The sequence below is a fragment of the Callorhinus ursinus genome, unplaced genomic scaffold (assembly GCF_003265705.2).
Source record: "Callorhinus ursinus isolate GAN/ISIS: 27379988/994484 unplaced genomic scaffold, GSC_fseal_2.0 scaffold7, whole genome shotgun sequence".
Classification (NCBI taxonomy): Eukaryota; Metazoa; Chordata; class Mammalia; order Carnivora; family Otariidae; genus Callorhinus; species Callorhinus ursinus.
Window position 1 is genome coordinate 1,779,049 of NW_027397069.1, and position 14,206 is coordinate 1,793,254.

Below are 14,206 nucleotides of genomic sequence, written 5' to 3' on the forward strand. Positions count from 1 at the left end.
GAACTAGTACATTTAATCAAGACATGTTAATGGTTAGCTGTCTTTAATAACAACCCCATCAACAATTTACCTTTTCATTTTCAAATTGGTTTTTGGTTGTCTTGTAGACAGAGCTCCTCAGCCATAAATTAAAAAGTAATGATAATTAACCACATGTTCTTCGTTACGCCAAGGGCTTTGAACGTTTCTCCCCACAGCTAGTAGACATTTCAGCCACGTGTAGGATAAGGAGCTACAGGATTTCAGAATCTATTTTTAGGGAAAATGAGCAACAGAATTTTAAAGCAGAAGCGTGAAATGAGAGTGATTGCAAGTCCCACTGAAGTGGCAAATAACATGCTCCCTGTGAGTATCTGATATTTGTTTTCTTGTGTGCTTTTGATCTCAGAACACCTAACAGAGCTGGGGCAGAAGCTTTTTGCTGACTTGTTGCATCAGTGCTAAAGATGAAAGAAAACAGTCTTCATATTCACCCTGGTGTTGATTGTCCTATAAATAGGAAACTACCCAGTTAACCTTGCCTGTTGTCATACTGAGAGTTTTATTAAAAATAAACTGTGTGTGTCAGGATAGCAGAGTGTGGGATTTCTGCTTAGATGCCCACAACTCTTTCAAATACTTCATTAAAATGTGCAAGAGGACTCCTTCAGTGCTGTGAGCAAAAATATTGTTATGGAAACTGAGGTCTGTTACCATAGCTTCAGTGATTTGCAGTGATTATTTAATAAATGAGTTTATGTTTGAAAATATCCAATGTGATAATAGGAATTTACACCCCCCCATCTTATTTCTTTTATTTTGACACATATGGAAGATGCTGTTTTGTTTTGACACTCAGAGGAGAAGCTCTTTTTATTAAAAATCACTGAACAGTAACGAGCTTTTAGTTAATGATCTTACCAGATTTCCCCAACATAAGGAAATCTGGTACTAAAGCATCTACAGTGTTCTACAGTAAATAATCTAGGTGTGTGCATGATTTCCAATGGAAATATTCAGACTTCAAGGGGTTTGTCTTGGATCTTACCAGGATTCCTCCCAAGATATGTTGTGTAGGTCTTGCCTAGATACGGAATATCTCGGAAGTATCTGCAGAGGCTCCTGGCAACAAGAGCAGAATTTGGACCATCCCCTGCGGAGGACCTGAAGGTGTGTTACCACCTACTAACACCCTCTTCAGTAGAAGAGCAGAGTTCTCACCAGGTGCTGCGGAGCAAGCTACCACTCCTCTCTCAGCATGAGAAGGACTAGTTTTCCTTCTTGGAGGGCACGGGAATGAATTCAGAAAGAAATCTGACAAGCCCGTGGTATCCTGCAAAGAGGGTGGGGCTGCACCGCCAGAAGTCGGACCTGTTTGCAAATGGGTGCTGCCGGAGATGTCCTTCCGTGTCTCCAAAAGCCCCTTTCCAGGAGTAAAATGAGAAGGCTGGTCACAAGTGCAGGGAAGACCCTCCCAACATTGAAACATGTGTGATTTTATGGATGTGGCTGTTAGAATTCCATTTTAGTGCCTGTTGAGGACACACGGGCTTGTGTGCTGTGGGACAGAAGGGCACATGCTTTGCTTTCCTTATCCTAATCCATGGTCTGAGAAACAAGAGATAAACCTATTCAAAGGTCCACACTGAAAAATTGATATTCAGTATTTTCTAATCAATCCTACCCATTAACAGGTCCTACACTAACCTGGATTAATGAAGCAAAACAAAAGGAGACTGCCCTGTGGTCAGACCGCTGGGTTTAAAATGCAGGTCCATTAATTCTGTGCTGCGCAACCTCACACCAGCTGGTGATTTTAATATGCTTCAGTTTTCTCATCTGTAAAATGGGGATAAAGGGCATTTAGGAGAGCATTATGGGGGTTATACGCAGCTGATAAATTATTGGACACTGCATCTGAAACTAATGATGTACTATAGGTTGGCTAATTGAATTTAAATAAAAAAATAATAGTAATTGCCTCTTAGGATTATGAAGGTTGCATTAAAATGTCTACCCTAAGGAGGAATATATATGAGCTATTATTTCCATTACTTTGAGTGAAAGAAACTGGTGTGACGTTCACTTCCTGGACAGGAGTGCCCTGAGGTGACCACAGGGCTGGTCAGCCACAGGCAGGGGATAAAATATTTCATCAGTGACCACAGTCGTCACTTTGGGCTGCCACTAACCAAATACCATGGACCGGAGGCTGGAAGCCTAGGCTTGGGGTGCCCCCAGGGTTGGTGTCTGGGGCAGCCTCCCTCCTTGCTCATGTGGCCTTTCCTGTGTGCATGGGGGAAGGAGAGAGGGGTCTCTCTGTCTGCTTGTGAGGACACCGGTCCTATCAGGTTAGGGTCCCATCCTTGGGACCTAATTTAACCTTTGTTACCTCCCTGCTGGCTCTGTTTTCGAGTATAGTCGCATTGGGAATTGGGGCTTCCACATATGAATCTTGGTGGGACACAATTCAGTCTCTAATAGTGACATTTCCATAATACAAAATTTAGTAAATGCCTCTGCCTTTGCTTTACCTAACATAGTTTTTTCACTGCATGTGGTAAGCTGGATAATTTCTTCACTTTGATTGAAACCAGACATATTGGAATAAGGAATTATCAATATGGGAGTTTCAGCAGGTTTCCTCTTGAACTAATAATGTCTTAGCATAAGACAGGAGTTTGATATTTCATAATAATTTGTCCAGATGTTGACTAATATTTTTATTTTATCTTTTCTAGGATATGATAGTTTTAATAAAATGTTTTTGTTATTATCTGATATCACTTAATGAAGATAAATTGGAAAACACAGATACATGAATAAACATGAATAAGAATGAAGTTCTTTCCTAGCACTGGCACCCAGACTAAGCTGGGGTCATTGTACTGGTGTGGGGACCATGATATTTTTAGGGCCCATGAAGATATTTTAATTTATTTTAAAATCAAAAAGAGAGAAAGCTTCAGGGTAAAAAAAAAAAGGTTTTTTGTTATTGTTTTGTTTTGTTTTTTAGAGAAAGTTTTAATGTTATTCCCACATCAAAATCAAATGCAATTTTCAGGGGCCATAAAAATCTATTCAATTTTGCCTAAAATAGAAAAAAAGTAATCGTTCACATGTTTAAAAAATAATTTTTTAATATTGATAGTATTATGATGGTGGAGTCCAAGGAAGGCGAAAGTTCTAGGGTTCACAAAAGTTATAATGTGACCCTGGGTTGACATAAACCTGGAAATAGCAGTCTTAAAAAAACCTAGGAAGAAATAAAAACCTACACAAATGTTTGAAAATGTCCCAGGGGTCTACCACAATTCACTTTCTCATATTCCTGCAGCCCCTGAGGACCAGCCGTGACATTGTTCTACAGGTCTTTCTGGTCCCAGAAGGCATCATGAAGGAGGTCCCTCTGCTCTGAGATTATTTTCCTATTATGCCTCAATTACATTTATAAAGTTCTTTCTTTCATGTCAGCCTAAATGGTTTTCAGAGTTATTAATTTTAATGTTTAATAAACCAGTTTCCATAGCAACAATCATATCACAGATGTTTTGTTAAAGCCTCTCTAAAGCATACACCTTTGTCAATATGTTATTTTGAACATTTCAAAGGATAAATACTTGAAAAAGGCAACACATCTTTCAGGTTTCAAGCCCACAATTTGCATTCATAATTACACACTCTATTTAAAGAATAAAGAAAAGTGTAATATTTAAGGGAAGGTTGATGAGCTAATTTCAAAAATATAATACAGAAAAAGGTCAAAATAACTTCCCACTCCTGAAAATGAAGTGACGCCAAAAATTTAAAAACAAAAAAGTTATAAGCATGGGATATATATGTTTCTCTAAATGTTAATTACTTTCTTGACCATAAGTGCTACAAACAGTTACCAGAATTTTTAAATCTATGGGCCTTTTCCTCCAGTGAGTGATAGTGTTTGTTATTTCATGTTTAAAGAACTGCCCCCTGGCATACAAGGGTCACTGACTGGGGGGTTACAGCCCTGATTTACTTTCTTTCCTTATAGCGATCTCTTATCTGATCTTGAAGTGAAGGCATTGAAACTATCTCAAAACTTTATTTTCTTTTCCAAAATTAAGATGGTAATATTTAATAGCCCTATATTTTCATGACTAATTAAATGCCTTTGGCTCTGATTTCCTTTCTGTTTTTTTTTTTTTTAAGAGTTTTTAAAATTGCTTTTTTTATTAAGGGAAGGTAATAAAAAATGAAGTTTTCTAAAAGTCACTCCAGGATCTAGAAAAACAACAGCAATACATTTTTAAAATATTTTTCATCTGCTTCTTTGGAAAAACCAGAAGGTGAAACTCAGGGACCACAAAGTACATACTGATCTCAAAATAAAGCCTCTTGAGCCCAGGAACGGGTCACTGAACCACCCCTTGCTTTTGCTTCCTCACTTGTAGATTGGGCAGAGAATCCTGGTTTGTATGTTCCCAGGTCCAAGTTTGGACAAATGACCCTAAGTTGTGCTATGGGAGGAGCTCCGGGCCTTCCCCTCTGAGATGTGACATGAGCAAGGACTTGCAATCAGAGGTGGTTTTTATGGTCTGCGTGGGAAGTGAGCTTTTAATGAATTCATGTGCTGGAGGACAGAGGAAAAGGTTGATGTTTCTAGTGAGGGTTTATGCTCAGTTATGTGAGTTAAATATAGTTCCCCACTCTTTCCCTCTGCCAGAGAGCCAGGACAAGCCATGTATTATGTCTCCCAAGGGCTGGAACCTTTGGCTCCTTCCAAATACCAGCCTGGTCTGCGCTAACACCGGATGAATACTTTTGCACAACAGAAAGTCAACATCCATCTGTGTAAGGATGCATGACAAATTTCATTTAGACCAACAGCATAAGAGTCATATTCAAATGTGAAGGAAAAGCGAGCACAAGGCTTTTATTTGTTCTTTAAGAAAAAATTATTTCTTCATGACTTTAAATCATGAACCATGCTGCAGGAAGAAAAATGCATTTTAGTCTGGCTATCCTTTAGTCTTTTTGTGACTAGTGAGCTGCTAAGATTGCCCTGAAAGATTATAGACCTCCTCATTAATTTTAAATCTCAGGCCCTTGAATTTGGATATCACGCACAAAAGAATTTAAAATAAAAGTTGAAGAAAATGGGTCCCCTATCACCTCTGAGAACCTTCAGTCTCTATAAAAACACAATACAGAAAACCTTGCATTATTTACCTGGGAGAAGGTTATAGTCCATTAAGTCAGCCCTTTTAGGGTAACAGTGAGTTAAGGGATTGCTTTCCAGCCAATATTTGCAATATTTGTAGTTGAGCAAAAACAAAAAAAAAAAAAGAAAAGAAAAAGAAAGAAAAAAATTTTTTTTTTCCTTTTTAAATTTCATGCTTTACAATTGGGCTGTTCTGGGTGACCAGCTGTTCCACAGGTCATGACAGCGATTTGCTTCTCCAACAGGGCTCATGTGGCTTCACTCACAGCTACAGATCTGATTTCTCAAGCTGGGCTGTCCTTGGAATTAAAGATACATGTTTGCGAGATGAGGAGCAGGGGTGAGGCTGTGGTTTGGGATACTGAGCATAGTTAAGGCCGATGGACCCACCCCAGGATTAGGAACCGGAGCTTATGACTTAGGTGATGCTCTTTCGTTTTGTTTCCTAACTCCAGATTTCTCTGTGAACTACACAAACCCCACCCCAAGTTGCTTTTGCTATTGGTTGTTGTTCTTGTTTTGTATCCCTTAGCTTAAAAAAAAAAATCAGTTTAAAATATACCCTCCACAACGTGGCAGGGCTCTCTGTTGGAATATTTTTGGAAGAAAAAATAAGTCTCATTTTAGGTTTATTTTTGAACCTTTATTTGAATGCTTAAAAAAGAGATACAAATTAGCATATTTTATTTGGAAATCTGAGCTTAGAAAATAAGGGGAACATTCTGCTTTTCATCACTTACAGTGATATTATCGTACACATTCTTGTTCTTCATCAGATGTACCATAAACTTCCTGAGTGTATATCACAAATTACAAATGAGAGCATGTTTTTCCAATTTGACTTAACTGTCACTGTAATTGTTATTAAACCATTGTCTCCCTCAAAATGTTTGTTTAGGCAACAAATTTCTGCATATTCAAAAACCTAAGGAAAGGTTTTATTGAAGATTCTTACTCAGAATAGACAGTTCTGCCATGTTGAGTAGTGGTTTCAAAGCAAATAAATGGTTTCGTTATTCTTTAGAGAGAAATCAAATGGCCTATCACATGTATTACAAATTATCCACCAGGTTTAAGGTGATGAGGGAGTTGTTAGCATTATTTTGGAAACTCCTAGGAAGGTTCAGAGCTGCTGAAAAGCAGAAGATTCTCCATATTGACTCTTGGGAGGAAGTTGTCTTTCAGACCACGTTGGACTCAAATTTGGGGACCGTGTCCTGTGTATCAGAATTTGCCATGTTGCCATTCTAGATGGATTGCTGTTCAGTGCCATTCCTCTTTCTCCCCACATCCAGACTTCCTGGAGGCTTTCCCCAAATCATTCAAGTTTGTCTTCATTTTTTATGCCTAATAACCAGTCACTCGATCGTTAAGTAGCCACTTTGCACCTGGAGTTGACCTCATCCTTTTGCTGTGCCTTCTCTTATGTCATCAAGAATAATTTTATAAACGGATTCAGTAGCTTTTTCTCATGTTATAATTCAAATCCTCTGTGAGGTATCCCGTCTTCATTTTTTGAACACAGATTCTCCTGGTTTTCATTCTAGATCTCTGAGCACTCACTCATTTTCTCTTTTTTTTCTGGCTCCTATTGCACCTCCCATCAGTGTCTCTTTTAGAATGAATAGTTCAATCTCTCTCTCTATAATATATGCAAAAAAATGGAGTGCAGTTAGTTATAAATGTTTAAGTATAAGCCAGTTACTTAATTTCCTAACACTACCTGGTAGCTTGTTATTAAATCCAACTCATTCCCTATACTTTTAATTTGTTTTATGAACTATTAAAGACATAAGAGAAATGAAGGGAATCTAAAAACCACAGAACCTGAATTCTCTTACCGTGACATAGAGGTGGCTCCTGGGTTTGGGGCATCAGTTTCCCCTTGTCTCTAGAGCTTCAGTTCATGGGCACCAATAGCAAAAGCCCCCTGGGGAGAGCCTGCATTTCTCTTCTGTACATTGTGTTGAAGAATACACATTGCACCTCTGCCTTTGGTATGTTGGAGTGCATTAAATGTCAACTAGCAATAAGGCACAGGAATGCTGCAGGAGAGGATGCGCTCCGAGTTACACTGCTTTCAAATAAAATGGCACTGATTAAAATCTGCTTGGCAAACTTGCCAGAGCTAGAATTTGACCAGAACCCTAGGGTTAATAGCTTTGCTCTTTGAGAGAGCTCGAAGCTATTTTCATTCCAGGCCACTTATACATTTGCCTAGTACCTATCACTAAAGCCCTCAGGTACTTTGAGGACAAGAAGCAGATATTTACTTACTAAAGTTAATGTATCTCCCCATTGCTTTCTAGCCTTTGGGCACATTTTCAGGTAACAAGAAAAAAATATATATATATATAGCCATTTTAGTTCCTAAAATAGAAAGAAAGAAAATATATAAACCAAAGCCTAAAATACTTAAAAAATATAATTACAATGGTGGTTTCACTTAAAATCTCATGATAATCCTTCCACATTTATTATTCCACTATTTTAATCTGCTGTTATTCTACTTAAAAGAAAAAAAAAAACAAAAACATTAAGATCAGGAGAAATCAGCTAGTGGGCAAGAGTAAATGTGTGCTAGGGTCGGCAACCCACTTAGGGACCACATGCACGTGATAAATTAGGTGAAGCCAACACGTCTGAGCTCCTTGTTAAGTAGAAGTTGTGATCAATAGCAATTATGGAGTGTATCAGTGACCATGAGTCAGGATGCTTTTTGTTACAAGTGAGAGAAAACTCAACTCAACCTTGCTTACGCAAAATACAATACTTTATTGACTTGTATGACTAACAGCTCAGGAATAGATTTTTAAGTGGAGCTAATTCAAGGGCACAGAGGTCATCACAGAATACTGTTGCTGTCATTTCACATTTATTCATTAAGCTTCATCTGCGTGAGCTCTATTTTTAGACCCCAGCACCTGTCTTTGGAAGGAGAGGGGCACTTCCTGGTATCCCTAACTAAAAATCCCAGAATGGAGCCTTAGAGGCTCCGATCAGCCTAATTTGTGTCAGTGTCCAGCTCAGAACCAGTCATGAAAGAGACATGGGAAGTGCTGATTCCCAAATTAGATCACGTCTCCAAGTCTATGGGAATGACATTCCCTGGAGCCCTGCACATTGCAGCCTCCTTCCATCTCCTGAGGCTGGGGATATGTTCAGCTTGACCTAAGCAGAGAAGTTGGTGGTTACCCCAAACCATATGCAGGTTTTCTGTTGCCACCAGGTTACTGATGGGACCAGCAAAACATCAACATCCATTATTGACAGTAATTAGTGAGGGTGCTTCTTCAATGCTGAATCTTCAGCAGATTACATACCACCTATTATTCAAGAAAAGTTTGTGCTGATCCTCTGTTCTACCTCTTCCCTTGGCCAGGCCCAACTGTCCTAGCTATGGTAGTGGGGCCAAGGAGAGAGATCCCAACATATTATTTCTCTAGACCCAGTCCCCTTGAAGGCATCACGAGACTGAGAGTCCACCTTTTCCTAGTACCTGGTTCTCTCCAGGTAGTGATTTCAATATGTGGAACATGAGAGACCCTGTAAGTATGCAGTCACATGATTGCCTACAATGACTTGATTAGATTCAGAGGGAGAACAGAAGCTTAGTACTATCCAAACGCATTGGCTCATGCCATTGTCCACAGCACCAGTTTCTCCCCAATTTCTTTGCTGACCCTGCCTGAAGGTGGAACTACCTAATCTCCTGTAGATCTGTCCCAAATGTCTATTCACTTTATTTACATGTAGTTATTATAGCATTAAGATGATGAAAGGCCCCAATTTACATTAGCTGAAAAATCTGCTCTAGCAGATAAAGATTTAACTGGGTTTTCTTGGTTCAGCTCACTTTTTGTGGTTTAAGATATTCTATTTGTACTAATTACCTTTAATGATGTACACTCTTCCGAGGCACCTGGTTGGCTCAGTCGGTTGAGCACCTTGATTTCAGCTCAGGTCTTGATCTCAGGGTCATGAGTTCAAGCCCTGTTTTGGGCTCCACACTGGACGTGGAGCCTACATAAAAAAATAATAATGATAATGTACACTCTCCAAATATAATAAATATCCTGTCTGACTGACTAATGGCCACTCAACATTGTATGTTTGTTGACTGACTGAATGACAAGGTAAAAGATGGATAAATGTATGCAAAATACAACAAAAAATAAATAGTATCAGCAGAAGACGTTGGGATTGCATTTATAAAGCAAGTGATGATGGAACATTTTGTATGTGACATTAGCCCCCAAAACATACCAGTGGACAAGACAGAAATGGCCCTTTCCTCTATGTTTTGGTTCAAGCATATGATATTGCTGATCTTTTATAGTTTTTGACATTTTCATTTGTTTCAACTAATGGTAGGGGAAGTTGATTATCTAAATAGCGAGTGCAAAATGCAGTGACACAGGAAGAGTAAAGCACTTTGAGTGCATCGTGAAGAGTATTCTAAGGTTTCCCAGTGGCTCCTTCACTTCAAGTGATTTAATTAAATTGGGCTCAGTTCCACAAGAAACCAGGGACAAAGGCAAGAATCATAGCAGGGAGTGCTATGCATTTGTGAGTATATTGTTAAACTCGAGAATCTGAAGTGCAACTTAGTGAAAGTGTAACACCCCTCTCATGTCAGTTTTAAGAAAATAAAGAATTCATTTATTAAATTTAAGCCAAGGGGGCCCTAAGAAAGTCAGCATATAAGTAATTGAAAATAAACATATTACCTATTAGTATTTCCCATATTCGACTTTTTGTTCAATCTAAATTTGGCAATGCAATGCTGATATGTATCACAATAAAGCAGAGTTGCTTTTTTCATTTTCAGTTTCTGCTTGGGCCCAAATATTTATATTGTGAAGGGTATTTGGGAACCGGCAGGGAATATGTTTGAACTGAATCAAAACCAGTTTTCAGATTATACCTTTTAGATTACCTCCCAGCTGTTTAATAAAACAACATTGCCAAGTGGAGCTTTATTTCCTTTTCTAGAAGGTGAGGGTATTATTTTGGAATTCCTTCTGAAGGGTAAGTTGGAGAAATGCAAATAAGGAAGTTATCCTTCTAGACTAAAAAGGGAAGACAATATGCTATCAACTTTGGGTTTTCTCCTAAATAAACATGGATTTCCTGTTTCATTTGCTAATTATAAATAGTCCTCTAATAAGTCAATCCTCCCTTCATCTTTCCTTGCCATCCTCTTAAATGACGATGACTCCAGAACGATTGCCACTTCGTTGTTCAGTTAAAGCAAATTCACGAAGGCGACAATTATTCAGAGATAAGTTTTCTTCCTAACTCTCACATTTATTCATAGCCTTTGTTCCTAATTTGTATTTGCATCTGAAAATTGATAAAGTTACCACTTTGGAAATAATTAACTGTGACTTTTTGTTTTAGGAAACACAAATGAGGAGGCACTTCTCCACAGAGCCTTTTCCACATTCTTTTAACAACCAAATAATTCCCAATTTTCTGGTGTGTAAATTCAGTGTAATCAGTACAAATAAACAAACTGACAAGATTTGGGCAGTTGAAATCCATTGTTTTACAATGTCTTTGTTTAAAATCTTTTCTAATTCATCCTCAGAAATGGCCTTCCTAGTCATTAGTTACCTTTAATGTCTTCATTTTCATTTAAATGTTCAATGATCAGGATAATTAGAATTAATTTGGCATTGTCATTTTATGGAAATGGAGCTTCTGCCACTTATCATGAGCATCCTGCAGGCAGTGTTACCAGAGAAATATGGGACTCCTCTGCTCCGCACACTGGGTTATAGTCTTTGGTTAAAGTGGTACCAGTAGGACCTGGCCTGATTCCAGTTTAAATTTATGCCATTTTTTGACAAAGGATTGCAGGCTTTCAAGGGGCAGGCTTGCCTGTTGTGGATGGCATTCTGTGTGTAACTTAGTTCTCCATAAACCACACAAGGAACTTCATCTCCATTCATCTGGGAGGTTTATAGGCTAAGATTGAGCCTATAGTTAGAATGAAAGGAAATCTCCCTTTGAATTAAAATGGGAAAAAAAAATGCCAACCTTCAACTTTCAAAAGACCTTACACAGAATACAGGAAAACCAAGTTCAAGAAGCTTTGTATCAGAAAACCTATGAAGAAGAGTGTGCCAGTGAATTTTACAACTAGGAGAGACTGTTGGCATTATCTGTGTGGTAATGGATTCTCTGGCCACAAATGCTTTATTATTTAAGGCTGGAAGGAGTGGCCAGGGGAATTCAAGGCAGAAACTTATGGCCTATTTTTAACTAGTTTTGAGAGTTACAAAGAGTTGTTTTTGCTGCGTTCTTTTGATTCTAACAGTGACTAAGGTTGGTCCACTTCTACGGGGAGTGGATATAAACCTCATGGGATGTGGATCGAAGGATTTATGGACACGTTTTAAAACTTCCATAGAGTGTGGAAAAGCTGTGAGGCTCTGTATTCAGAGCGAAAGTAGATGGCTTTTGCTGGTAGTGATGGCTCAGTACAATCCAAGTGAAGTAAGAGAAGATGGGACCTGTATCGGAGAAGCCCGGTGAGAAAAACCTTTGGTAATGATCACTGCTGTGCTGGGGCCCGCCCACAGTGGCTTGTGAGAGCCAATTATCCACAGGTTTTCTCAGTTCTAACTCTGAGTCACTGGATGTCATATTGATAGCCTGAAAATGACCGGAATGGGATATTTACACAACAGAAAGTGACAGACACTACAAATAAGGGCTTTCCCCCTACCGGAGACCCTGTTGCTGGACTTTGACCGGACACCACTATCGGTGGGCCAACTTGGAAGCTACTTTTGGAGGAACGGTACTGTTACAAAGCAGTTCTATGTTGTGAGCTATGGGGTAGAACATACCTTCTCTTCTGATAAGTCTTCAGTAAAGTTTGCAAGATTTACTATTGCTTTTGGATGAGTACATTTTAGGGGGTAACCCAAAGGAGTCCCGAATTTGAGTTAACACAGCCTATTGTGGATTAGCACATATTGAACAGGAACCCGATGAAGAAGAAATCATAAGAGAGGAAATCCTCATAATTAGAAATCACAGGGAGACTCTGGACATAAAACTGAGAGTTTGAGCAAAGTTTAAGTCTTCAGAGGAGGGAGGTCCTACTGGACATCTTGGTTACACAACCATGTGTTAATTTATTGTTCACCATGTAATTTACATACATTATGGTACGTTGAGTGGGTTATTAATAGATGAAAATATTGAAGTATTTTGTACAGAATGGGAAAAGGCACTTAATTTCTCTGATCTTTAGATTCTTCCTCTCTGGAAATTAGCTAAAAGTATCTTTCCATGGTGTTGATTAAAGATTAGGATAAAAAAAGAGAAAAAGAGATCAGCATTAGCCATGACTTTGTGAATGTTGCCTGGTGGTGGAAGGTTAATTCCAGGTTTACAAAAGCTGATGTTGATGTGACGTAAGAAATGAATAGCCACATGCAGATGCTGTGGGGGATGAGAGAAGACCTTTACTCACGAAAGTCTAGGCTCAGTATGTGGGGAAAAAAGGCAAAAAGTCAAAAATCACAGTCTTCAGGTTTCAGAAGGAGGTATGGGACTGACTTTCGTTAAAGCCCTACTTCTGCCTCAGCTCTGTTCTTGTCTGCAAGGCTTGTTCACTCTAATTCAAAACAAGCCCAGAAAGACATCAATGGGGTAAGAAATTATTTTTGCATTTGTACAATAATAATCAGATTTTCACCTGAGTGGGGATATGAGTAGAAAGGGGAAATTTTGATAATATGTCACAGAGTAGTCCATTTTGGAGCCTTTCAGAATATTAAGAAAATTCTTTTGGAACTACATGGATTACATTTTATGTCATGTGTGGGCTGGAATAAAAGTGTGAATGAGTTTAGACTTGACATTTTAAGCGAAGAATGTGTTAATTCCTAGTCTTTTTGAGTGTAGGTCTTCCTTGAGTGAGGGTCAGGCTTTGCTGGAATTTGTTGATTTTGTTTATTGGTATTTATTTTTAATAATAAGTGTGTAAGTATTCCAGTGTTTGTTGTATTGTTTTTGTGGAACAGGACAACCTGTGTGTTTTTCCTCTACATTCTTTAGGTCAGAAGTCAAGAAGCTTTATGATTATTTTAGTGGGAAGCCAGAGCTCACGTATCATTCGCAAAAGTTTGTCAAATTATCTTTTTTACTCACAAAATAGTCCATACAGGTTTTGAAAACACAAACATATGTGAAGAAGAAAGAAAAAAAAAATCACACATCTGCCACTGTCACACAATGGCAACTGATACTTTAGCACGTTGCTTCTATTTCTTGTGCATCCTCAATGTAGACAGACCGATGAGTGAATGGATGGATAGCAAAAGGTCAGAGTGATAGATAGACAGTCCCTGATATATAATGGTCCCACTTGGAATTTTTCAGCTTTACTATGATGCAAAAGAGATACGCATTCCGTAGAAACTCTACTTCAGAGTTTGGACTTGGATCTTCTCCTGGGCTAGTGATATGTGGTCCGATCCTCTCTGGTGATCCAGGCCAAGGGGCAGCACAGCTCCCAGTCGGTGGCCATGTGGTCAGGAGTGACAGAAGGTCAAGAACACTTCTGTCCCCATATAGCCATTCTGTCTGTCACTGTCAGTGCAGTATTCAATACATTATATGAGATAGTCAACATTTTATTATCAGATAGGCTTTGTGTGAGATGACTTTGCCCAACTGTAGGGTAATGTAAGTGTTCTGAGCACATAGGCTGAGCTATGATGTGCAGTAGATAGATGTATTAAATGCGTTTTCAATTTATAATATTTTCAACTTACAATGGGCTTATTAGGATGTAACCCCATCATAAGTCAAGGAAGATCTGTATATAGAACATACATGTATATATAGAGATGATAGGATTGCTGATAATTCTGTATATATGATTTTGCATCCTCTTCACCTCAAAATTAGAGAGACCATTCCTCCATTATTTACATTTAGCTTTGATTTCAAATATTTATCTGACATAATTATGTTGCAATAAAAGTTTAGGAGTTTTTAGGG

At 38.5% G+C, this 14,206-nt stretch overlaps 1 long non-coding RNA gene across 1 annotated transcript in view; it reads left to right on the forward strand.

Moving 5' to 3' along the window:
* The first annotated feature begins 227 nt into the window (after positions 1 to 227).
* Positions 228 to 14,206, forward strand: part of LOC141373038 (uncharacterized) — a 64,938-nt gene continuing 50,959 nt past the window's right edge. Inside the window, exon 1 of the long non-coding RNA XR_012378668.1 lies at positions 228 to 345. This is a non-coding gene — a long non-coding RNA (uncharacterized lncRNA). The remainder of the gene's footprint in view (positions 346 to 14,206) is intronic.